Genomic DNA, 25,724 nt, shown 5'->3' with positions numbered 1-25,724 from the left:
ACGGAGAAGAAAAAGAAAGAGGACGTGGCTGATCAGAAAAGACGTAATTGTGAGTCCCAAAATGTAACTGTAATCGCTTCTATGGTATACAGATCCTGTGTACAGCTGATATCTACCACCATATGGTCCTGTATATAATCACTTATACTGTATACAGATCCTTTATAGTATACTGGTTTTTGTATAGTGGTCATGGAAATTTACCTACATTAAAGTGTTTCTTACATATCCAAATTTTAGTTTATTGTGTGTGGAGGAACGTGCTTTCGATTCACCCAAAGTGTAAGAAAAAGTGCAAACGTGTTACACTAAAAAAACGTGCACAAAGGATGCGGTCTATCGCAAGCCCGTCTCCGATAGGAGAGAAGCCCCCCAACAAACCTTACCCTTCGCCTCCGGGGACCAAAAGGTACCTGCGAGGTTCCAGGTTCGATGTCCCTTTTCGCCGAAGTTACTAGGGGACCACAAATGCTCCCGGCATCCCCCTTGGCGTTAGCCAAGGTATCTGCCCGCAGAGCCGATTACGGTAGGTACCCTGCCAAAGCAGGAGTACCCGGGGTGTTTGCAGGGAGGTGCGGAACCTAATGGCCACACACACCTCCCCTAGACCGCCAGGAGGGACACCCAGAAGGGCTACCGGATCCTGACAAATCCTGTGAACACACAACACGCAAAAAGTGACACAGTGAGACAAAAAGGAAATAAATAAGTGAATGTGTGCAGATATACTGCCCGGACATCCGGCCGGATCTATAAAAATTTATCTGATCCTAGCCAGAAGGCCGGGAATCAAGAGGTGAGTGCCACAAGGTGAAGAGATTATGGTGCCCGTGCTTCAACTCAGTGAGTCTATCCTCCCAGTGAGTTTCGGCACCTCGGGGTCACCACTCCCCGAGGCACAGAAGTACCTCGGCTCTAGACCCTCTCAGCCTCATGGCGAGACCCGGAGGGAACAGGTCACATCGGGGCAGCCGTCGAGCTGATTCCTCAGAACCAGCCCCGGAAAGCCCTGGTACACCTGCATCCTCCATGCAGCACCCATCCTCACCAGCATGAAAACTGATAAGAACAGATACTACACTTGATCTTAGCCAAAAGGCCGAGAAGCGATATATATATATATATATATATATATATATATATATATATATATATGTATGTATATATATATATATATATATATATATATATATATATATATATATAGAAATATATATGCCAAAACAGAAGAATGTCCCACAGCACTACGGTTTGAAGGGGGAAAAGTAATGTTTATTCCTCACATGTGGCAAGAAACGTTCCAACTGTCAATACGGTCTTTTTCAAGCAGTTGACAGTTGAAACTTTGAAACGTTTCTTGCCACATGGGAGGAATAGTGTTGCTCGCGAATATTCGCAATACGAATTTTATTCGCGAATATCACATATTCGCGAATATAGCGCTATATATTCGTAATTACGAATATTGTTTTTTTTTTTTATTTTATTTTTTTTTTTCACAGTACACATCACAGTGATCATCCCTCTCTGCTTCCAGCTTGTGTGGTGCAAAGAAGGCTCTAATACTACTGTGTGATACTGGTGTGCGAATTTTCGCATATGCGAATTTCTGTTTGTACTAATTTTCGTATATGCTAATTTTCACATATGAAAATGTTCGCATATGCGCATTTTCGCATATGCAAAAATAAAACGAGAATATTACGAATATGCGAATATTCGCGAATATATGACGAATATTCGTCCATATATTCGCGAATATTCGCGAATTCGAATATGGCCTATGCCGCTCAACACTAGTGAGGAATAAGCACCTTACTTTTACATCTTCAAACCGGAGTGCTGTGGGACATTCTTCTGTTTTGGCATCTAATTATTGCTGCCAGTGACCAGGGCTGTGACTGGACCCACTTGCACCCACATTACCCAGACGCTGTCGGTTGTGCTGCTCCACTTTGCTCAGAGTTAGATATATATTTATTTTACATGTTCTTATTTCTGTATCTGCTATATGCCTCCAAGCAAATTATTTATGGATTCTGTGGAGTTTTTACATATTATGCCGCAATAAGGTCTAATGCAGGAAGACTCGCTCCGATCCTCAGCCCCATCTCATATAATGTAATCTTCCCCATCCGCCGCTCTTCCTTTAAATATTGCTACATAATAATGGAAAAGATACAATTGAGTTTCATCAGCAGTCAAGTCATATAACGTAATATTAAAATATATTGCGGTAGATTGAGATATAAAGCAGAAGTCATGATGGGATCTGTATTAATAATCATCATCATAATCCACATCCAGACGATGTTCGGCTTTATGAATACTGACAACTGGAAAGTTCACATCCTTGTTCAGCAATGAAAGCTGCCACTCACTAAGGCCTCACTTATTACCGATGGAGAATACAAATCCTGCGCATATTATTACTGACGACAAGCGAGGAAAGTCTGATAGACAAAATGTTGTATAAATTTACACTGCTGACGGCAGGAAAAAAATTGATAAAATGGAAACTGCGTGATGCAGTAGCCGGGCTTTATTTTTATTTTAAACATTTTTATTTGAATTATTAGATTTCTTAGAATGTTTCAATGGTTTGCATTTGTTTTACTTATCTAAATAAATTTAGTTAATAGTAATATGGTAAAAAAAAAAATATATAAATATATATATATATGTATATATATATATATATATATATATATATATATATATATATATATATATATATATAGTATTTTTAATGCATTTATTTATAGAAATAAGAATTAGGTGACTTTTTTTCTATTTTTCATTTTGTTCAATATATTCTTCTTTTTTATTATATACAAATGTGTTATAAACACAGAACAGTAAACATTGTACAAAATATGCTTAAAGAATAAATAGATAAAATAAATACATTTATACCAAAATGTATCACTGCACATTCGTTTTCCCACCAGTAACACATTTCCACCGTGTATAGTCACTGGCCTCTGACTGCTGGGACCCCCAAGCATCTTGGGAATGGGGGTCCTGAGACTCTTATCCAAATTAGGTGGCAGTCATGTGTGCCCAATTCTGCTTCCTTCACTGCCTATGGGACCACCAGAGACACCTTAGTACAGTCCCATAGACAATGAAAGAAGTAAAGTGCATGCGTGGGACCACCACAATATTACAGGATCCCTATTCTGAAGACCAGTCGGGGTCCCGGCAGTCAGACACCCAGTGATCATACATGTATTCCCATCCTGCGGATAGACAATAAATTCTGTTTGTAGAACAAACCTGGAGCTACTGTACAACTGTTGTATGAATGTGGAGTCATGTAATAGATGAACAACAGAGACACCATAGAAACATAGAATCATATAAATATGAGATCATAGAAATGTAGAATTATAGAAACATAAATATGAGATCATAGAAACATAGGATTATGAAAACATAGAATTATAGAAACAGAATCATAGAAATATGAGATCATAGAAACATAAAATTATAGAAACATAGAATCATAGAAACATAGAATCATAAAAACATAGAATTATAGAAACATAGAATCATAGAAATACGAGATCATAGAAACATAGAATCATAGAAATATGAGATCAAAGAAACATGGAATCATAGAAACATAGAATCATTTAAATATGAGATTATATAACCATAGAATCATAGAAACATAGAATCATATTAATATGAGATCATAGAAACATAGAATCATATACATATGAGATCATAGAAACATAGAATCATAGAAATATGAGATGATAAAAACATAGAATCATAGAATCATAAAAACATAGAATTATAGAAACATAGAATCACAGAAATATGAGATCATAGAAACATAGAATCATAGAAACATAGAATCATAGAAATATAGAATCATAGAAACAGAATCATTTAAATATGAGATCATAAAAACATAGAATCATAGAAACAGAATCATAGAAATATGAGATCATAGAAACAGAATTATAGAAACATAGAATCATAGAAATATAGAATCATAGAAACAGAATCATTTAAATATGAGATCATAGAAACATAGAATCATAGAAACATAGAATTATAGAAATATAGAATTAAAGAAACAAATAATCATAGAAACATAGAATCATAGAAACATAGAATGTGTCAGCAGATAAGAACTATTAAACCCATCTAGTCTTCCCAATATTCCTGAATACACCCGGGGGAATGTGTAAGGTGACCTTATGTAACTCCTGCTGTATAGGACGGTGTCAGGCTCTGAGAAAATTACTTTATAAGTTACCCAGCCCCCAAAAACTAATTATAACAAAATAAATAAATAAATGAAATAGAGAAGTGCCCATGGATAATAGCAGAAATATCCAGTAGATCACAGGAGCAGCGAAGGCTTAGATCCCCAATATATCCCTCCTCATATATGAAATAGATACAAATAACAATGAGATGTGTTCAGGCCGCAGTGATTATAGGAAACATCTCATTCTCCAGAATTATTCTAAGTCCAAGAAGTCAGATTCGAAGCTGTAGAATTCTTTATGGGTAGAATCGCCGGACGTTTTGTCATCATTGCTGGATCGAGGGGACTCTGTATTTTTTTTGTCTTAATGGAATGAGAATCTTGTCGTCTTGTGTCAGGTGGGGGATGAAGACGCTTTTAGCAGGTCAGGTGTCCTGGGACAAAACCTTCATTAAAATAGTTACAAAACTTTGCTACAATTTATTCCTTTAAAGGAAAACGGTCACCAGTTCTATAACCTCATACACCGGATTATAGTGCGGCCGAGACCGATGCGGGGTCTCGGACTGCTATACCTACCTGCAGTCCAGAGCTCGATCCCCCCGAAGGGGCGGGTTTGCCTAGATTTAAATATTCATTAAATATTCATAAGCGCCAATCAACATATACAGTTTTTTTCTATTAAAATCAGAAAAAGTTATGTTGTAGAAGTCACTCAACTCTTGTATCATTTAGTTTTAACTACACAACTTGTCCACTACTGTACAAAGGAGAGGACTGGACCCTGGACTGGACCCTGGACTGGACCCTGGACTGGACCCTTCCATTGTGCTCGCGGTCACCTGGAGGCCAATCTGGGGATCAATACAAAAGAAAGTGATGGCCACAGCACCAATATGGAGGCTCCGGTTCAAGTGCAAAAGAGCCATAGGATTCATTGGTTACATATAGCAACTTTCGGCTCCATGCGAGCCTTTATCGAGCATCATAAATTTATCATACTAGATAAAGACTCACATGGAGCCAAAACGTTGCTGTATCTATGATTCCTTAAAGGGGTATTCCAGGAAAAAACTTTTTTTTTATATATCAACTGGCTCCAGAAAGTTAAACAGATTTGTAAATTATTCAATACAGTGGAGAATTAGAAAAACATCGGCACTCACCCGTCTTCTCTTAAAAAGCTTCTTTATTGTTACATACTCACAACATGAAATGCAGTCAGGGAGAGGGATCTGTGCAGGGGGGGGGGGGGTAAGTAGTAGGCAACAGAATCTGTTTCGCTTGTTACACGAGCTTCATCCGGCCATGAAATGGCCGGATGAAGCTCGTGTAACAAGCGAAACAGAGTCTGTTGCCTACTACTTACCCCCCCTGCACAGATCAACAGAATCTGTTTCGCTTGTTACACGAGCTTCATCCAGCCATGAAATGGCCGGATGAAGCTCGTGTAACAAGCGAAACAGAGTCTGTTGCCTACTACTTACCCCCCCTGCACAGATCCCTCTCCCTGACTGCATTTCATGTTGTGAGTATGTAACAATAAAGAAGCTTTTTAAGAGAAGACCGGTGAGTGCCGATGTTTTTCTAATTCTCCACTGTATTGAAGATTTGAACTTTGCCCCTTCATCAGAGCACCACCACATCTTTACAGGTTTGTCCTAGTCGAACGTCCGTCTTGCAATCCAGCTTAGCCAGTAGTAGCAGTGCAGAATATCTCATCTTCGCTTTGCAGATTTGTAAATTACTTCCATTAAAAAATTCTTAATCCTTTCAGTACTTATGAGCTTCTGAAGTTAAGGTTGTTCTTTTCTGTCTAAGTCCTCTCTGATGACACGTGTCTCGGGAAACGCCCAGTTTAGAAGCAAATCCACATAGCAAACCTCTTCTAAACTGGGCGTTTCCCGAGACACGTGTCATCAGAGAGGATTTAGACAGAAAAGAACAACCTTAACTTCAGAAGGTCATAAGTACTGAAAGGAGTAAGATTTTTTAATAGAAGTCATTTACAAGTCGTGTATAACAGAGAGATAGAAAAACAGAGCAACTCACCACACCGACCCAGGTATTCTTATGCAAGTGGTTCTTTATTCCATATCTTCAACCATAGAAAACAAGCAGGGGAGAGTGAACGTAGGATGCGGGGGTATCCTCTCCCGTTTTTCTATCTCTCTGTTATACACATATTGAATGGACTTGCCTTAAACATAGAGCACCACTGAAGCCCCTGCAGCAGTTGCAAGGGAAGACATAGGAGAACCAAGTATATTGCTATATCCTAAGTGCCAATAGAGGTGGTGCCGAGTCCTTCTTTACTTCAGTGTAATTTACAAATCTTTTTAACTTTCTGGAGCCAGTTGATATATAAAAAAAAAAAAGTTTTTTCCTGGAATACCCCTTTAAGTACAAGGACACGAGCATACCTGTACACCCTCCGTCCTCAAAGGGGTACTCCAGTAGAAAACAGCTTGAGAAAGTTAAACAGATTTGTAAATGTATTTTATTAAAAAAATCTTAATCCTTCCAGTACTTATCAGTTGCTGTATGCTCCACAGGAAGTTGTGTGGTTCTTTCCAGTCTGACCACAGTGCTCTCTGCTGCCACCTCTACTCTGTGTCAGGAACTGTCCAGAGTACAAGCAAATTCCCAAAGCATCTATCCTGCTCTTGACAGTGTCAACAGAGAGCACTGTTGTCAAAATGGGAAGAACTACACAACTTCCTGTGGAGCATACAGCAGCTGAGAAGTACTGGAGGAATTAAGATTTTTTAATGGAAGTCACTGTCATCAGTTAATAAAAAAATAAATAAATAAAAATTAGTTTTCCACCAGGTTAACCTCTCTCTTTTCCGTTGCACCAACAAACTGTTGCAAAAATTGTTAGTAAATATTTTGGGTCATATAAAAGAACATAGGACAGGTCCCATTAGGGTAATTTCACACTACAGGTATATTCTGGGCAGATACTTTGTCTGCAGTGGGCATCGACAAAATATATCAGCTATAGGACAACGTGGACATTCACAGTCACCACTGGGGGAAACGCAGCCGAACAAATGAAAATATTAGTTTTTTCTGTGAAGTCTGAAATTTTCACAGTGGAAATTGTACTCAATCCTATAGGAGATAATGGGAGGCTGCTGCATTTACATTTTCGAGCAGAATTTCTCCGCTTGGATGTTCTGTAGTGTGAACGCACCCTTAAAGGCGTACTCGACTGCTCTGCGTTTGGAACAAATTGTTCCAAACGCTGGAGTCGGCGCCGGGAACTCGTGAGGTCATAGCCCCTCCCCTATTTATGTCACGCCCTGCCCCCTCAATGCAAGTCTATGGGGGGGGGCGTGACGGCTGTCACGCCCCCTCCCATAGACTTGCATTGAGGGGACGGGACGTGATGTTGTGAGGGGGCGGGGCTATGACCTCACAAACTCCTGGCGCCGGCTGCAGCGTTCGGAACAGTTTGTTGCAAACGCTGAGCAGCGGAGTACGCTTTTAAAGGGGAACTCCGGCGGGGGAAAAAAAATTTCAAATCAACTGGTTCCAGAAAATTAAACAGATTTGTAAATTACTTCTATTTAAAAATATCAACCCTTCCAGTACTAATCAGCTGCCTAAACTACAGATATACTACAGAGAAATTTGTGAATTTTTTTCCAGTCTGACAACAGTGCTCTCTGCTGACACCTCTGTCTGTGTCAGGAATTGTCCAGAGCTGGAGAGGTATTCAATGGGGATTTGCTTCTAATCTGGACAGTTCCTGACACTGACAGAGGTGTCAGCAGAGAGCACTGTGGTCAGACTGGAAAAAACTTTGCAAATGTCTCTGTATTATACAGCAGCTGATAAGTACTGGAAGGCTTCATATTTTTTAATAGAAGTGATTTACAAATCTGTTTAACTTTCTGGCATCAGTTGATTTGAAAACATTTGTTTTCCACTTGTTTCCACCGGAGTACCCCTTTAAATTAAGCTTCTTTGTCAGTCTACATGCAAAATCGGGAAATACATGATAAAAAAGAAAAAAAAAATGAAAATAAGTGCTGACTTTCAGTTTAGTAAATCTGGGCCATAATTGTAATTCTTAAGTCAGAAACTTTTTAATTAGTTTCTATTTATTTTTTTTTTTCGAATTAGTGTAAACACTATTAGAATAATTACAATTAGCCTGAATAATATAATGAGAACAGTAAATAATGAGAATGGTAAACGTTTTAAAATAACTATAAAAATAGATAAATAATAAATAATTCATTTAAGTCTTTATTATTTTCCATTTCTATATTTGTATCTATTTTGCCCATCAAACTGATTTTAAAAGACTTAAAGGGGTACTCTGGTGCTCCAGCGTGAACATTTTGTTCAGAACGCTCAGAGCCGGAGCCCGTGATCGTGATATCACGGCAATGCCCCCTCCATTCATGTCTATGGGAGGGGGAGTATCAGCAGACACGCCCCCTTCCATAGACATGCATGGAGGGGGTGTGGCGTGGCATCACGAGGGGGTGTAGCCGTAATGTCACGACCACTGCAGCAGGAAGATGACATTTTTTTTGAATTCCGGGTCCTGCTGGAAATCCTGGGGAGCCCCAGCGGCGGGACCCCTGCAATCAGCCATCTTATCCCTTATCCTTTCGATAGGAGATAAGATGTCTAGCAGCGGAGAACCCTTTTAAGTATAACATTCTCATCCCCCTGTGTTGCTCCGGTCGAGAGGCCAATACAGTGCTCTCTCAAGTTACAATATTAATTGGTTCCAGGACGACCATTGTATGTTGAACCCATTGTGTGTTGAGACAGAACTCTATGGAAACCTGGTAATTGGCTCTGAAGCCACCGAAATGTCATCCAAAAATAGGAAAATGTGAGGATTAAAGAAAAATAAGTAGATAATTAATATAGATAAAGCAAATCCTTATATATAAAAGTAAGAAAGATCTGCTGGGAACTGTAATCACTATCTATGTCAGTGTTTTCCAAGTAGGGAGCCTCCAGCTGTTGCAAAACTACAACTCTCAGCATGCCCGGACAGCCAATGGCTGGGGTCACCTGCTTGGGAAACACTAGTCTATGTAGAGGACAGGAGCTTCTTCAGGGTCCTGTACAGTACAGGCAATGTCCTAAAAAAGTAACATGGAGTCGCCCTCACCTGATGTTCAAAGGAGCAGCTAACCCTGGTACAGGTAAAGAGTACAGAACATGTAATACCACCCTGTACTGTAGGGAGCACTACCAGACATCAGTCAGTGCATACACTTCAGTAATACAGGTAAAGAGTACAGAACATGTAATACCTCCCTGTACTGTAGGGAGCGCTACCAGACACCAGTCAGTGCATACACTTCAGTAATACAGGTAAAGAGTACAGAACATGTAATACCTCCCTGTACTGTAGGGGGCACTACCAGACACCAGTCAGTACATACACTTCAGTAATACAGGTAAAGAGTACAGATCATGTGATACCTCCCTGTACTGTAGGGGGCGCTACCAGACACCAGTCAGTGCATACACTTCAATAATACAGGTAAGGAGTACAGAACATGTAATACCTCCCGGTACTGCAGGGGGCGCTACCAGACACCAGTCAGTGCATACACTACAGTAATACAGGTAAAGAGTACAGAACATGTAAAACTTCCCTGTACTGTAGGGGGCACTACCAGACACCAGTCAGTGCATACACTACAGTAATACAAGTAAAGAGTACAGAACATGTAATACCTCCCTGTACTGTAGGGAGCGCTACCAGACACCAGTCAGTGCATACACTTCAGTAATACAGGTAAAGAGTACAGATCATTTAATACCTCCCTGTACTGTAGGGGGCACTACCAGATACCAGTCGGTGCATACACTTCAGTAATAAAGGTAAAGAGTACAGAACATGTAATACCTCCCTGTACTGTAGGGGGCACTACCAGACACCAGTCAGTGCATAAACTTCAATAATACAGGTAAAGAGTACAGAACATGTAATACCTCCCTGTACTGTAGGGGGCACTACCAGACACCAGTCAGTGCATACACTTCAGTAATACAGGTAAAGAGTACAGAACATGTAATACCTCCCTGTACTGTAGGGAGGCGCTACCAGACACCAGTCAGTGTATACACTTCAGTAATACAGGTAAAGAGTACAGAACATGTAATACCTCCCTGTACTGTAGGGGGCACTACCAGACACCAGTCAGTGCATACACTTCAGTAATACAGGTAAAGAGTACAGAACATGTAATACCTCCCTGTACTGTAGGGAGGCGCTACCAGACACCAGTCAGTGTATACACTTCAGTAATACAGGGGTTTTACCAGTAAATTGCCTGGTTCTTCCGGCCATTGACACGTTTCACAGATCTGGACTGTCTGTAGCATTATATGTTGAATCTGGTTTCAAGTTACAATGGTCCAGAAAAGACCATTGTATGTTGAAACTATTGTATGTTAAGGCCATTGTAAGTTGAGGGATCATATCTCATACATGTTCGGTCCCTCATCCCCAGGAGAATAAGTACAATCCTGATATGAGGGACTCACCGAGTATTAGTATTCTCCCCAGACCCGGAATATTTCATAATTGATCTCCCCCATCAAATTAATGCTAATTGATAATAATTACCTGAAGCCGAGGAGTGGAGCTCTGCTCTATTTAAAACAAATCTGCCGAGTCCCTGAGCTTAAATAAATTATGGCAATGTCTATATTAGACAGCTATTAGCTTTGATATAATTGAAATTTGTATGTGAAAGCTTCCAGCGCAGGAGAATGCTCCTCCTTAGAGAAGGGAACTCAGAGAGTAAATAGGGGAAAATCTAATATAAAAAAAAAATACATAGTTACTAAGCGTGAAGGTAACCGGGGGATGAGTGGAGATATGAGGAGCGCACTCAACAAGTAGATGGACATGATCGGCTCCGTGGAGACTCAGCAACCCCCAGACTCTAATCCGAAAAAAGAGTCCAAATGGAAAGATCTCACAACTTCTCATATTAACAAGTCTGCGCCCAGGATGGAGGTAAAGATAGTGGGACACGTCTCCAGCTGGGAACCAGACTTAGTAAGATTAAGAGATTGTTCTATAGAATTCTTATATAATATACAGATAGTTTTGTGTCTTTTGAGATGAGGTCCTGATGTCTGAGGAAACACAGGTTGAGGATCCTGGTTGTGTATTCATTGTGAACAAGTCATAAGAAGTTCCTTAGTGTAGTGTGTTCTGTAAGATCCAATTGTCCTAAGTACTTTAATGGAATTAGCAACACAATAATAATAATAATAATAATAATAATAATAAAAACAATATTGATTCTGTGATAATAATGATGATGAGGAGACTGCTGAGAAGTGATCTCTACAGAACAGGAGGTGTCAGCCTATAGTGAATGGTGGATCCTGTATTATCTATATATAGGTGTTACCTGTCAGTGTAATCCTGTCTGTGATGATGAGGAAGAGACTGCTGAGAAGTGATCTCTACAGAACAGGAGGTGTCAGCCTATAGTGAATGGTGGATCCTGTATTATCTATATATAGGTGTTACCTGTCAGTGTAATCCTGTCTGTGATGATGAGGAAGAGACTGCTGAGAAGTGATCTCTACAGAACAGGAGGGGTCAGTCTATAGTGAATGGTGGATCCTGTATTATCTATATATATAGGTGTTACCTGTCAGTATAATCCTGTCTGTGATGATGATGATGATGAGACTGCTGAGAAGTGATCTCTACAGAACATGATGTGTCAGTCTATAGTGAATGGTGGATCCTGTGTTATCTATATATAGGTGTTACCTGTCAGTGTAATCCTGTCTGTGTTGATGATGAGGAAAAAACTGTTATTTGCTCCCATAAAAGTTTGTGAACCCTCTACTTTGGGCACAGATAAAGATACTTTACACAGGACGTATCACAGATTTGCAGCAAATATATTGAACTGAAGATGTTTCTCTAAACATAGGCTTAAAATCCTCATGAAATTCATTAGAAGAGGAGCAGATGTGGTGGAATTGCTGTATTTCTCTTTAATCTGCAATGACAGTGGCATCTTTCCATCCGTGTAGAAAACAAATGGCTACAATGGAAAAGCTTCAAATATAAATTCATGGTGACAGATCCCCTGTAATAAGGGAACAGAAAGTGCGAGGCGCACAACGAAATCCTCCTCAATTATTTTTGTGTCAAACAGAAGGAGAATCCAGAGGTAATTATATGTTGTGTCGTCGATATATCTACATTGTACAGTATTGTGAATGGGGCCCAGACCCTCACCCATTGATACTTTCATCATTCCCATTGGCTATTTAGTAAGGGTGACATGTAACAACCATTGTGGTGGGAACAGACCGACCTATAAAGAGGAAGAAGAGTCTTAGGGGCCAAGACTTTGACACCATAATGGGCCCCAAACGTCCAGCAAAAGACAATGCCATGTAGAAGTGATTTTGGAGTCAATAACTATGAATATAGGGACCATTTCCTATGGGTTCACTTACAAAGAACCTATTATATGTGCTTACAATGAGAACAATAAAGATTACAATGTCATTAACAGTGGATGAGAGAAGAACCCAAAATCAATTACTCAATTAGGACAAGGAACCTCGGGATGATACTGCCATATGGAAGCTGTAATGGTGGCCATATTGGTTATTTATATGACTAATGAATGGATGAAAAGCAAAGATAACAAGATAGAACAGGACCTTTTCCTAAATTTCTCGGTAAGATTTTTCTGTATTATCCTATTTATATATATATATATATATATATATATATATATATATATATATATATTTTTTTTTTTTTTTTTTTTTTTTTTTTTTTAATAAAACAACATAAATCCTAAATGGCAATAATAGCCAATGGAAGAATGCAAGTCAACCAGGAAAAGTTGTGGCACCTTCTCTTGAATTTAAAGGTCAGTGCCCGCGTATTCACTGTGCACCTCTATATCACCGTATACTTCTACCTCAGCTTTTCCAACATAATGAGTCCTCGGAGATCATGATAAGGAAAAACAGACCTCATCAATTTCTCTAATGACTCCTTGGGAAGAGATCCTGTTGTATTTAGGACATTTTAACAACATTTCCATTTGTGAGCTGCCAAAGCCCCTGCGGAGGCGATTTATGGTCTCCTTCATAAAGAAAAATGCTGCCGGATCTCAAGGACGGGCCGGGATGTGGTGTCATTAAAATCATTTTACATGTTACATCAGTAAAGAAGGGAAATGACTGGAGCCAATAGTATATGAGGTGGAAATGAATATCAATCTGATTAACTTATCAATTAGCTACATCTAATAATAATAATAACAATAATATTAATAAAAATAATAATAATATTAATATCATTTTTTTGTTATTATTTTTATTATTATTATTAACAAGAAGAAGAATATTAATAATAATAATAATAATAATAATAATAATATTTATATTCATCTTATTGTTATTATTATTAACAAGAATATTATTAATAATAATAATAGTAATAATAAAAATAATTGTAATTATTTTAATAATTAATTTTTTTAAAATCTGTATAATTAAAATACTCTATCTCTCGAATTTTCTTATTCTACACAAATATATATATATATATAATTTTAAATTTTTTTTAATTTTTTTTTTATTTACTTCTTTTTCTTTTTTTATTCTTTTTTTCTTCTTCCTGGGACTTGATCAGGGTCTGTACAGGTTCCAGTGCAATACATTGGAGTTGATTTGCTAACAGTGGAGTGTAATTTCTGTGTTTTTTTTTCCACGTTGTTTATAATTTTTCCCTACTTTTTGCTCTATCTTTTTTTTTTTTTTTTTTTAACAACAGTTCTAAACTGCCAGGTTATTATTATTATTATTATTATTATTATAAATTAAAAATAAAAATTCTGTATAATTAAAAGATTTTATCTCTAGAACTTTCAAATTCTACACAAATATATATATATTATTATTATTATTTTTTTTTTTCTCTTAACAACAGTTCTAAACTGCCAGGTTTTCCAGAGCTCAAATCCACCAAATTTTTTGTGTAAAACTTAATAAATTTGTCTGCCACACGCCCCTTGTCTGGGTGATGCCCCTTTTTCATCAGGGACACGCCCTCTTTCCCCGGTGGAGACGCCCCTTTACAGTGACAAACAATATATTTACAGTGCCATCCTGTGCCCTAATACGGTAACAATGCCATATTTGCATCATGAAACCACTTTTGCTATAAATTATGCCACAACACATTGGACGGAATCTATCAATGCTGTCAGACAGTTTTCTGGTATGAATAAGTGGAGCATTTTTGTGCAGGCTCAGCAATTTTATGTTGTGTTTTGCAAATCTTGCCCCTTTTTGTAAGTAGGATTTAGTGTTCAGAGCAGCGTTTGCCAACCAGGGTTCCTTCAGCTCTTTCAAAACTACAATTCCCAGCATTTCTGGACAGCCTGGAGGTGGCTCGGCATGACGTCACGATCACAGCTGCCCAAAGCCGCCGCTCTGAACAGGATGTTCAGAATGCCAGGGTGCCAGCCCAGAGATTACGTGGGGCCCCAACGTCCTGACCCCTCTCGATCAGACATCTTATCCCCTATCCTTGTAAAGGATCGCAAGTCATCGCCAGTCATCCGGCACCTAGCAAAGTTTTCTCCGTACGCCGATGTCTGGGGTGCCAGCCCAGAGATTGCGTGGGGCCCCAACGTCCTGACCCCTTTCGATCAGACATCTTATCCCCTATCCTTGTAAAAGATCGCCAGTCATCGCCAGTCATCCGGCACGGAGCAAAGTTTTCTCTGTACGCCGATGTCTGGGGTGCTGCCGCCAAGATCGTGGGGGTCCCCAGCGGCAGGACCCCCGCAGTCAGACATCTTATCCCCTATCCTTCGGATAGGGGATAAGATGTCTAGGGGCGGAGTACCCCTTTAAAGGGGTACTCCGCCCCTAGACATCTTGTCCCCTATCGAAAGGATAGGGGATAAGATGACAGATCACGGGAGTCCCGCCGCTGGGGACCCCCACGGTCTTGGCGGCAGCACCCACCTGTTGCGGCTTCCGGCAGCGCTGGAGGCTCTCATCCTAAAGCCTCCCGACCACGGTGACGTGAGATCGTGACATCACGACTCCGCCCCCGTGTGACGTCATGCCCTGCCCCCTCAATGCAAGTCTATGGGAGGGGGCGTGGCGGCTGTCACGCCCCCTCCCATCGACTTGCATTGAGGGGCGGGGCGTGACATCATACAGGGGCGGAGTCGTGACGTCACGATCTCACGTCACCATAGTCGGGAGCCGAAGCCTCCAGCGTTTCCAGAAGCCGCAACAGGTGGGTCCTGCAGCCGAGATCCCGGGGGTTCCCAGCGGCGGGACCCCCGCGATCTGACATCTTATCCATATCTTTTTGGATACGGGATAAGATGTCTAGGGGCAGAGTGCCCCTTTAAGTCCTATAAGTAAAAAGGAAATCTTAGGTTTTGGGGGCTCCAGTATGGGGGCCGCTCCCTTATTATTGGTGATTCATTCTCTCCTATATTCCTTCTCATCTGAAGTCACCGCACAATCTTCTGTTATTTCAGTCAAATCCATGGATTTCCACCTCCGTATTCACCAGACAAGGTTCACCGTGGCCGCGGCCCTTTTAATGCAGCAAATAGCTAATTAAAATGTTTTATTCGGAGCTTAATTTCCAGCAAAGTCAATACGATTGTTTCAGCCTTCGGAGACAGATAACATTTCAAAGTCATTTTCATCATATAATCGTTTCTTGTTTAACATTCCAAACGAGGGAAAAGTTCACGACTAATTCTGGAAGCTTCTTTCTTTATTTAAACCGGATGACTTCACATTCACCATTTTATGTTGTAAATGTCGCATTTTATTCGTGTTTATATATAGTAGGAATAACATTTTAACATTGTCTTCCCTACTTAAAGGGGTTCTCCAGCAGGAAGGGACCTTTGGCCATTGTATAGTAAATAAAAGTGTTCCCACGGTGCCTCCGTTGTCCCGCTCCGGTCCCCTGCTGTGGTCCTCTCTATGTCAGAATTAGTGACGCTTGAGCCCAAAGGGACATTGGGTCCCAGAGTGTCACAGTGCTCTCTGCCAATCACAGGCTGAGGCGGGACATTGCCAAAGCCAGCAATTGGCTGGGGGGGAAGTATGACATTCTTGGCCCTGACATCACTCCGGGCCCAAGCATCGCGATTTCTTGGAGAAAGGCGACTGTTGCATATATTTGTTGAAAGTTGCACTAAATATCTTGGTTCCTAACTGATCTTCTATTCTCTACTTAAAGGGGTACCCACTGCCTAAGCATTTGGGACATTTTATTCCAAATGCTGAGTGCGGGCTGCGGGGGTCGTGACGTCACATCCACACTTCTCGTGAAGTCACAGTCGTGCTCCCTCAATGCAAGTCTATGGGAGGGGGCGTGACGTCCGTCACGCCCCCTCCCATAGACTTGCATTGAGGGGGCGTGACTGTGATGTCATGAGCCTCTGGTGCTGCATTCAATACTCTAAATGAACGCCGGGTGTAGCAGGGAGATCCTGGGGGTCCCCAGCGGAGGGACATCAGACATCTTTAAGCCCTTAAAGGGGTACTCCGCACCTAGACATCATATCCCCTATACAAAGGATAGGGGATAAGATCATGTTCAGAACGGCGGCTTCAAACGTCATGCCTCGGCCCCTCCATAGACTTGCATTGAGAGGGCGTGGGGTTACGTCACGACCCCTGCAGTCCACACCCAGCTATTGGAACAAAATATTGGGGCAGTGGAGTACCCCTTGAAGATCAATGGAGCTTTAGAGTTTGGACATCACCAACGATCAGAACATTTCACAGACCGGGACATTATATAGAGGTGATCCCTTTAAAGGGATTTAAAGGGATTTATTTAAATTAACTGGTGTCAGAAAGTTAAATAGATTGGTAAATTACTTCTATAAAAAAAAATCTTAATCCTTCCAGTACTAATCAGCTGCTGTATGCTCCACAGGAAGTTCTTTTCTTTATGAATTTCCTTTCTGTCTGACCACAGTGCTCTCTGCTGACACCTCTGTCCATTTTATTAACTGTCCAGAGCAGGAAAGGTTTCCTATGGGGATTTGCTTCTACTCTGGATAGTTCTTAAAATGGACAGAGGTGTCAGCAGAGAGCACTGTGGTCAGGCAGAAAGGAAATTTGAAAAGAAAATAACTTCCTGTGGAGCATACAGCAGCTGATAAGTACTGGAAGGGTTGAGATTTTTAAATAGAAGTAATTTACAGATCTGTCTAACTTTCTGGCATCAGTTGATTAATTTTTTTTTCTTCTTCTAGTGGAGTACCTCTTTAACCCCTTAAGGTGTACTCCGGTGGAAAACTTTTTTTTTTTATTGAACTGGTGCCAGAAAGTTATACAGATTTGTAAATTACTTCTATTAAAAATCTTAATCCTTTTAGTAATTTTTAGCAGCTGTATGCTACAGAGGAAATTCTTTACTTTAAGTTTTTGTCTTGTCCACAGTGCTCTCTGCTGACACCTATCTGTGTCAGGAACTGTTCAGAGCAGCATAGGTTTTCTATGGGGATTTTCTCATGCTCTGGACAGTTCCTGATATGGGCATCAGGTGTCAGCAGAGAGCACTGTGGACAAGACAAAAAAGAAATAAAAAAAATAAAGAATTTCCTCTGTAGCATACAGCTGCTAAAAAGTACTGAAAGGATTAAGATTTTTTTAATAGAAATAATTTACAAATCTGTTTAACTTTCTGGCACCAGTTCATTTAAAAAAAAAAAGTTTTCCATCGGAGTACCCCTTTAAAGACAATTTTAATTTTATGTTTTTGTTTTTTCCTCCTCGCCTTCAAAAAATCATAACTCGTTTATATTTTCATCCACAGACTAGTATGAGGGCTTGTTTTTTGCGTTATAATTCCACCACTCACTTTACCATAACATGTACGGCACAACCAAAACAATACTATATGTGTGGGGGAATTAAAAAGAAAATCGCAATTTATCAAATTTTGGAAGGTTTTGTTTTCATGCCGTACAATTTACGGTAAAAATGATGTGTTCTTTATTCTTTGGCTCAATACGATTAAAATGATACCCATGATTACTCACCTTTCTATTACTGTTGCGCTAAAAAAAAAAAAAAAAAGTACGTTTAAAATCTTTCTATGTTGAAGAGCTATACATTTTTTTACTTTTTCAGTTTTCCGTATAAGCGGCGGTATGAGGGCTAATTTTTTGCACCGTGATCTGTACTTTTTATTGATACCATATTTGCATATATAAAACTTTTAATACATTTTTTAGCAATTTTTTGGGGAATAAATTGTTATAAAAAAAGCAGAATTTGGGATTTTGTTTTACATTCACGCCATCCACCGTATATATTTACGCACGCGGCGATACCAAATATGTCTATTAATTGTTTTTATTTTTTTTTACACTTTTTGGGAGTGAAATGGTGAAAATGGGACAATAAAATTTTTTATTGGGGGAGGTTTTTTTTAAACATTTTTTAAAAAACTTTTTTTTTTACTCATTTGATTGCTAATACTGTTCAGTGCTATATATAAAACACAGCACTGATCAGTGTTATCGGTCATCTTCTGCTCTGGTCTGCTCGATCTCAGACCAGAGCAGAAGACTCGTGGGGGAGGCAGGTGAGGGGACCTCCATCTGCCGTTCTGGATGATCAGATCTCTGCGGCAGCGCTGCGGGCGATCCGATCATGCATTTTAGTGATGGCAGCACTGCAGATGCCGTGATCTGTATTGATCACGGCATCTGAGGGGTTAATGGCAGACATCGGCGCGATTGTGGATGTCGGCCATTATCAGCGGGTCCCTGGCTGCTATCAGCAGCCGGGACCTGCCGCGCCTGACCAGAGCATCGCTCCGATGCTCACGGTCATGTATAGGACATAAATGTACGTCCTGGTGCGTTTAGTACTACCGCACTAGGACATACATTTACGTCCTGCGTCATTAAGGGGTTAAAAGGGAACTGCAGAGGAAAAAAGTATGCCAGAAAGCTAAACAGATTTGTAAATTATTTATATATACAAATCTTAACCCTTCCAGTACTTCTCAGCTGCTGTATGCTCCACAGGAAGTTGTGTAGTTATTTTCTGTCTGACCACAGTGCTCTCTGCTGCCACCTCTGTCCATGTCAGGAACTGTCCAGAGCAGGAGAGGTTTGCTCTGTGGATTTGCTCCTGCTCCGGACAGTTCCTGACATGGACAGAGGTGTCAGCAGAGAGCACTGTGGTCAGACTGGAAAGAACTACACAACTTCCTGTGGAGCATACAGCAGCTGATATGTACTGTATAACTTGAAATGAAAAAAAAAAAAAAACATGTTTTCCCCACCGGAGTACCCCTTTAAGATAAAAAGAAGGGAAAAAAAGCCCAAATTGATTAAAAACAAAATCTCCTTATTCAGATGGCTTCAAATATGTTTTTATATTGCTTAAAAATGTTTCAAAAAAGTATCTTAATTCCGTGGATATTGTTTGTTTTGAAGCGATTCTACACTCCAGCCCCCTCAGGGACCACGCTTGGCGTACACATACATACATGCCTATATACTGTACATATGCACATAAATATTCATGCGATCCGGCCCTCGCAGAAATACAAGCCGGTGGGGGAAATCTCCAAGGAAATGGCGCCGCTAATCACTGTTTAAATTCTTAAATGAAGCACAATAGCGCAGAGCAGAATGGTAGTTGACAGCTTCGCTTCAAAGCGGCGTCTACGGTTTTTATGCAACACAATCACTTATGGCCGGAGACAAATAACAGACTGCGGCGGTGTCCGCTCAGCGGGCGGCAGAACTAATAAACGTGTAAAAGAGTCCGGTTAACAAGATGTGGTCTGACGGGAAGACAGGCGCGCGGTTATTACAGCAGCGCGGCGCCCCCCCACTGATATCTGGAGTTATGCACTAGACCAAATCCTCATAATCCAATGCTAATTCTGGGTTATTATGTGGCCGCGAACGACACAGACGGAATAATATTTTACATTTGTTTTCAAGAGCAAATTCTGCTTTTATGAAATAAACCTTGAATTATATAATAGAGAAGGACAGTGATAGGTCGGCGGCGGAGACGGCGGCTGCGGGGATTTTTTGTTACAATCTTTCTTTCACTTTTTTTTTCTCTGTAGGAAACAAAATTGCAAAAAGATTTACTAAGAAATGAATAAGTCTGGAATGTAATGCAGTTGGGAATGGGTTAAAGGAGAGGGACACTATTGCTGATGTTATTTATTGTATCTAATGTAATAATAATAATATTATTATTATTTGTATTATTATTATTTGTATTATTATTATTATTTAATATTATTTTATTATTTGTATTATTATTATTATTATTATTATTATTATTATTACTATTATTAATAATAAAACATTTATTATTATTATTGCCATTTTATTACTATTATTATTATTATTATTTTTTATATTATTATTATTATTACTATTTTATTATTATTATTCATATTATTATTATTATTATTATTATTTTTATTATTTCACTATTTGTATTATTATTATTATTATTATTACTAGAGATGAGCGAACTTACAGTAAATTCGATTCGTCACAAACTTCTCGGCTCAGCAGTTGATACTTTTCCTGCATAAATTAGTTCAGCATTCCGGTGCTCCGGTGGGCTGGAAAAGGTGAATACAGTCCTAGGAGACTCTTTCCAGACCTTTTCCAGCCCACCGGAGCACCGGAAAGCTGAACTAATTTATGCAGGAAAAGTCAGCAACCGCCGAGCAGAGAAGTTTGTGACGAATCGAATTTACTGTAAGTTCGCTCATCTCTAATTATTACTTTTATTATTATTATTATTATTATTATTATTATTGTTTTTTATTATTATAGTATTATTATTATTATAAAGCTTCTTCTGTTTTTGTGTATACAGCTCCTATACAGACGTATGTGTCTCCATGGTTACAGACTACAAGGAAAGCCTGTGTAGTCTGATCCTGTGGTTTGTTTTATAGGGGCAGATAACAATATAGAGCAGTGGTCTTCAACCTGCGGACCTCCAGATGTTGCAAAACTACAACTCCCAGCATGCCCGGACAGCCAACGGCTGTCCGGGCATGCTGGGAGTTGTAGTTTTGCAACATCTGGAGGTCCGCAGGTTGAAGACCACTGGTATAGAGATTCTACAGGAGCAGGAGCTGGTAGTTTTTGTCTCATTGTTGCCATTTGGACCAAGTTCACTTGCAGTTTGTCTACGGATATTACTTGGGAATTTCCGATATTAAAGGGATACTCCGGAACTCCAGCATTCTGAACATTTTGCTTAGAACGCTCGGAGCCGAAGCCCGTGATGGTGACTTCATGACTACGCCTCTCGTGATGTCACACCACGCCCCCTCTATTCATGTCTATGGGAGGGGGCGTGTCGGCTGTTATGTGGGCACTGTATACGGCACTGGACACACTATGGCTGCCATTGGTAACACTAGAACTGCAGTTTTCACAGTTACGGGGGCCCTTGAGACCCGAGGATATGTCATGTTATCCGCACGTCCAATGTCATGTGTTTCCTTCCCGTGTTCTGCTCTAATGAACTGAAAATCTTCTCTCGGCCGAGGACGTTTCTTTATTGTCACATTTCATCAAGTTCTTTCCATAAAAAGATTCAGATCTACTGGGAAGAAGCGAAATATCATCGGATCCACATGAGGCGGCTTGTCATGTAACTGGATATCACAAGAACGAACTGCGCCAGGAACTCCCACTAACTAATCAATAAGAAAGCACCAGAGACCTTCCGGAACGTTCAGACATCTGGAAAAAAAAGAGACGCTCCGGCAATACCATCCGATCCATTATAAAGTGTATATCACCTACCTGGATCTGGGAATGAAGGAGTTAATACGCATCCGTCATCCGTTCTGTGCACATGAAAGTGACAGCACAGTCAAATAGATGCTCGTCTATGGATACATTGTATATCTTTTATAGAAGAATTCTTGCCTTTATTTTACACACACACAAAAAAAAGCCCAAAGTGTCAAAAAGGTGTTGGCGGCGGGGGGGGGTAAGTGAAAGTTTGTTTAGTCTTTTTTGCAACCCGGGCAGGATGAAATACAAAAAATACATCTCCTTTAACAGAGTTGTAGTTTTGCAACAGCTGGAGGTGCGCTGGTTGTGAAACAGACCAAGATTGTGATGCGTTGTGATCAGCCAGAGAAGTAAGGGAGGAATTATCAGTGTGTGTACTGCTGGCTAAAATCTTAGATCTCGTGTTGTATGCTTGGAGTTGAAGTTTTGCAACCTCTGGAGGTGCAACGTCTGGAGGGCCACAGTTTGAGACCACTGCTCTAGAAGAAGGGAGCGAGTACATTCGCAGATTAGGCTGATAGGTTAGGCCTCGATCTCTTTGCGCATGCGCCGCAGTCTTCATTTACAGGCACACATGCAGGGTTTAATCATGGTTCACCACTGGCCGGCAAGTTATGTGTGTAGGGGCGGCATGACCTCACATGGGAGAGGTGTGGGGACTTGAGGGGCAGAGTGAAAGGTGGAAGGGGTCATTTTTGTAAAAATGTTACCCCACAAATATATATTTTTTTCCTTAGATTAAACAGTACAAATCTGGTAAAAAAAAAGAAAAAAGAAAGCCTTATATGGGTACGCAAATATATAAACAAAAGAAGGCTCGCTCTTGGAACCCTGGAAGAAAAGAAATTATTATTATTATTATTATTATTAATAATAATAATAAAAATAATAATAATAACAACAGATTAATAAAAATAAATTTAAAGGTATGGATAGAATAAATAAATAAATAAATAAATGGAAAAATGTAGCAACATTTCATAAAAGTTATTACTTATATTGATGGATTTTGTTCTCCTCCAACAGACCAGGGGAGATGGGGGGTGTGATTAGCTTGGTTGGGTAAGGAAAAAAAATTGTTTATTTAAAAAAATAAATAAATAAATAAATAAATAAATAAAGGCTAAAATTGATCAAGTCTTAAAGTAGTTAACATACTTTAATACTTTACTACTATTTCTGTACAATTTTGAATTAAAATGATTTTCCAAGTAGAAACCTGACTGCGTGAGTGTGCGCATGCATGCGTGTACCGTATTTTTCGCCCTATAGGACGCACCGGCGTATAAGACGCACCCAATTTATAGGTGCAAAATCTAAAAAATAAAGATTTTGAACCCAATAGTGGTCTTCAACCTGCGGACCTCCAGATGTTGCAAAACTACAACTCCCAGCATGCCCGGACAGCCGTTGGCTGTCCGGGCATGCTGGGAGTTGTAGTTTTGCAACATCTGGAGGTCCGCAGATTGAAGACCACTGCATAGGAGGTAATACTCACGTGTCCCCGCCGCTCCGGACCCGTCACCGCTGCCCTGGATGTCGCTCCATCGCTGTCGCCATGTCCCCGTCGCTCCAGAACGTCTCTGCTGCCGGCCGGGTATCCTCGCTCTCCGTCGCCGCCATCACGTCGTTACGCATGCCGAAACACACAGGCGACGACGTGATGACGAGGAAGGAGAGTGCCGGCCATACAGGGGATCCCTGAACGGAGAAGACACCGAAGAGGCAGGTAATGTCCCTCCCGGTGTCCTGTAAGCACTAACCTGGCTATTCAGTCGGGCTGTTCGGGACCGCCGCGGTGAAATTGCGGCGGTCCCGAACAGCCCGACTGAACAGCCGGGTTAGTGTCACTTTCCCTTCAGACGCTGCGGTCAGCTTTGATCGCCGCGTCTGAAAGGTTAATACAGGGCATCACCGCGATCGGTGGTGTCCTGTATTAGCCACGGGTCCCAGCCGTTGATGGCCGCAGGGACCGCCGCGATAGGGGTGTATTCGCCGTATAAGACGCACCGACTTTTCCCCCCCAGTTTTGGGGAAGAAAAAGTGCACCTTATACGACGAAAAATACGGTATGTGTGACATCTACACTAGATTGTGGACAGTTAACCCTGTCAGTGACTGACTTCAGCTCATAGTCGCCCCCTGCAGGAAGTGCAGCATATAGATTCACACATTTAGCGGATGCAGCTCTCTGTTACTTTCCCCCTTCCCCATTGATGTGGACACATACAGGGCTGAAGCCACCTGCAGCTTTTAACCCTCTAATGCTTGAATGTATAATGTTTTTAGTAGGAGATCACAACACATTATTTATGTATGTTCTGAACTTATCTGCCCCAAGAGACCTTCCATCACCTTCCCTTTAAAATGGCAGCCCCCATGTGAACCGCAGGAAATGAATGACCGTTTTCTACCATCTTCCTGCCTGCGCCGGAGCGTGCGAGAATTATTGTGTATTCCTTCCGTTCTCGGAGCTTAAATCAGAATGTAGAGGGAAGGATAAGGATTGAGAATAAGGATGAATATTCAATGATAGTGTCCTGCAGCTATTTCTCATAAAAGAAACATCTGGAGATACTTGCTTGTAAAATATCGCTCTGGCGTTTCGCCACCTTGGTATAAATAGTCCCTCGGGCATTTCATCGCTTTATTACGTTCCTGATTTCCGCCGAGCAGAATACAATCTCAAGGACATCTCCCATTCATTGTGGAGGTGACACAGGTTCGCGTGCGGGGTATTGTTCACACATCGCCCTCGTGAGTTTCGTAGATCTTCGCTTTCTCCGCAGGTGCAGAAGTCGCCGGAGGAAATGTCTTTGTGATTGGGATTTTGTCTTGGTCACAATGGCTTCGCTTAGCTTCCTTATTGAGATCACGACCGGTGATCTATGGGACAGGATTTTCTGCATCAACCTTTATTTTCTTTGGAGATTTCCTCACATTATGTCTTGGATTAGGCTTGTCATAAATTTAAAGGGATTTTATGTAGATGATGCCTAACCGATGCATATATATATATGTGGTGTCCCGGAACCGTATTGTATACGTTACCTGTATAGAGGTCCCCATAGTCAGAGTCCCTAGGATGTCGGGGTCCCTCTTTTGTAGTTTTCCCCTTGTCGCCTCTCACTTAGTCGATGACTATATAGCAGTTCTATTTAATATTAATATAAGTATAAGGATAGATATGTATATATTTAGTTATCTACCTGTTCGGAGCGTAGCAGGACCTGCGGGTCACGTGATTAGGTTGAAACTCCATGGTTTTGCTACAGGACCTTTGGAGGTTCCCGTGACGTGTTCACCCACAATGCACTGCAACGGTGAGTGACAGTCATTACGGACCAATCCAAAACGGATGGCCCCTGCCCATATAAGGGACCCGCGCCATCTTGTTCGTCCTCTTCTCTCTTGGGTTGCTGACTCTGGAAGAGGTAGGACCTCCGCAGCTTACAAGACGATTTACTAGGCCAAAGCCTTGCAGCCTCGGCCTCTAACCTAGCGGATAGACTAAGCAATTCCCCGCTACTTACCGCAAGATCACTGGACCTCATTACTCCCCTAAATCCAGCGGATCTCTGCTACATAATCCTTCAGAAGCTAAATTGGGTATCTCTAATCCCAACCGACTGTCAATC

At 40.7% G+C, this 25,724-nt stretch overlaps 1 protein-coding gene and 1 pseudogene across 1 annotated transcript in view; one reads left to right on the top strand and one right to left on the bottom strand.

Annotated features, from left to right (window-relative positions):
- Positions 1 to 25,724, top strand: part of CNTNAP5 (contactin associated protein family member 5) — a gene marked incomplete in the record, with an annotated part of 569,649 nt that overhangs the window by 175,527 nt on the left and 368,398 nt on the right.
- Positions 1,002 to 1,111, bottom strand: LOC130289981 (U2 spliceosomal RNA; annotated as a pseudogene).

This window comes from Hyla sarda, chromosome 8 (assembly GCF_029499605.1).
Source record: "Hyla sarda isolate aHylSar1 chromosome 8, aHylSar1.hap1, whole genome shotgun sequence".
Taxonomy (NCBI): Eukaryota; Metazoa; Chordata; class Amphibia; order Anura; family Hylidae; genus Hyla; species Hyla sarda.
The sequence above is the reverse complement of the archived record's forward strand: the minus strand, read 5'-3'. Positions and strand labels throughout refer to the sequence as shown.